The sequence below is a fragment of the Poecilia latipinna genome, unplaced genomic scaffold (genome assembly GCF_001443285.1).
Source record: "Poecilia latipinna isolate Pla-1442-1.1 unplaced genomic scaffold, P_latipinna-1.0 Scaffold1626, whole genome shotgun sequence".
NCBI classification, from domain to species: Eukaryota; Metazoa; Chordata; class Actinopteri; order Cyprinodontiformes; family Poeciliidae; genus Poecilia; species Poecilia latipinna.
This window is the reverse complement of record NW_015114242.1, coordinates 76,250-78,470: the sequence shown is the minus strand read 5'-3', so window position 1 is coordinate 78,470 and position 2,221 is coordinate 76,250. Positions and strand designations below refer to the sequence as shown.

The 2,221-nt window shown below is 35.4% G+C and overlaps 1 long non-coding RNA gene across 1 annotated transcript in view; it reads left to right on the top strand.

Moving 5' to 3' along the window:
- LOC106964110 (uncharacterized) overlaps positions 1-427 on the top strand; it is a 9,203-nt gene extending 8,776 nt beyond the window's left edge. The window contains exon 3 of the long non-coding RNA XR_001428328.1: positions 235-427. This is a non-coding gene — a long non-coding RNA (uncharacterized LOC106964110). The remainder of the gene's footprint in view (positions 1-234) is intronic.
- The last annotated feature ends 1,794 nt before the right edge of the window (positions 428-2,221 follow it).

Here is a 2,221-nt window from a genome sequence, read left to right as displayed (position 1 = left end):
ATCTGATAGTAACACCGGTATTATGCCAGATTTACCAATATTTCATTTTATAATTTTTTTTTTTATCCGATTACTCGATTAATCGTAAGAATAATCGATAGATTACTCGATTACTAAAATATTCGTTTACAACAGCCCTAATTTTAAACATATAAAGTCCCGGTAACCCAGCTTGCTCTTCTTCTAAAACTTTCCCCCCTGAGACCTGACTTGTGTTAACTTTACTTCCTCCAGTTATTTTTCCCACTGGGTCGGTGGACTCCCGGCTCTGTTGTGTGCACGACGAAGAGGAACATGACTCCACGCTTCACCTCACGGCAAATACGGCCGATTCCAGGCTCTGTTTGGACAAGGTCATCAACACCAAGATCAGGCTGTGATTGTTGAACAAATGTTCTCAGAAATTAAAGCCGCATTTATACTCGTATTGCTCTGTCAGGTTTATGATCCACTTCTAAGCAAGGTTGTGTCACACTGCTTTGAACTTTCAGTGACCCGACGTGGGCGAGCGATGAGCTCATCGGTGGTGACTTGACAAAAAAACAACCAACTCAGTTTTATCCACCTTTTACCTACAGGGGTAATGCGGTAGCTAAAACAATACAAGAGTGTGTTTTTCTTACATGCTAGGACATACGGATATGTAAACCATACTCAGAAATCCAAATAATATAAATACTAAAAGGAGCTAAAGAAAATACCTTTTAGAATTTTTTGCAAAATGTAATAAAAAAAGAAAGCCTTCTTATAGTGAGAAATAAGCTAGGATACCCTCACATATTGTCACACGGGTGGATCATGTCAGGTCCATATGATGAGAACATCGTTGCACAGCATTTGAAGGAGGTTTTATTTAGCAACCTGTACCATGTGAGCAAACTTGTAAATGTCTAACAGACTGTCAGGATTAAGAAATCGCACAAACATAATCTTTACAACAGCATGAATTAGGCTAAAAGCACAAAAAAGCAACATATTATTCCCTTATAAGGAATCCATTGACATCTATCAGTCTGGAAAGTTCTACACAGCCATTTCCATGGAAACCAATATCCGCCTTCCGGCAGGAAAGAAGCCTGAAACATGCAATGGAGATGCTATAGATTATATTAGAACATATTGCAATAAATTCATATGTTGCAATGGCCCAGTCAAAGTCCGCCTGAAAACGAAGGCCCACGGATGACAGAACAATAAGTCGTTCGAGTGGTCTCAACAGTTTTACAAGGCACTAAATACATACACGAGTACAAAATCTTAGTAAGTCCAAAACTCAGAAGGCTGTCCTATATCCTGGTAAAGTGAGATAACAACTGAGAATGTACAGTAGACCTAATCTGAGACGAAGTGTACTACAGATAGCACTGCAGTGTTTACTGAACACCAGAAGGTATAATGAGCAATGAGGAGTAGGTTGGACAGAAAGCAGACAGAGAGAAGTAGATAGGCTGGAATCACTTCCTAAGTTTGTAAACACCATGTTATATGAGAAAACTTGGAATTTATGATTAAATACAGGAAACAATCTTCATAGAAATAAAGAAAAAAGTTAGAAAGCTAGGCAATTTGGAATTACTTAAAAATCTGATGCAATTTGAGCTTTTGAAAGCTCCTTTTCTGCCAAGATACTTCGTTATGAAGACTTTTACACAAAGCTTCATGTTTAAAATGGACAGATGTGAATTCTGTATAACTAGGAAAACGGGAAAGCTGTGGCTTCGACATGTTGCTTAAAAAAAATAAACCTTGTCAGAAGAAAAGATTGTTTAGCATGCAACCAAAAATAAGGCAAAATGTCATTAGCCATTTATAATTTGATTTAAAATGTAGCAAATGCAATGACTACACAGGCCTCATACATATGTTTATTCTTAAATTTATGGAGTTTACATTCCTTTATTGGCAAAAGTAATGATAAACATTGTTTTAAGAAGTACAGAAGTTATTAAGATTTTAAAGCTTTTATCCATTAATTTTTTTCACCAATAAAATTTTGTCTCTGGAAACCTTGTGTGTCATATTTATTATACTTTTATACTTAAGGAATCAGTGAATACTAGAAATGTTCAATGTGGTCAACAAAAAACTTAAATATCAATAATATTTCAATGTCCAGGTTATTCTTTTAGATCATTTTTGCTTTGTCTAGATGTTAATTAAACGTTAGATGACAAAACCACTTTGGTTTAAAAGGATTAAAATTAAAAAAAAGATATATATA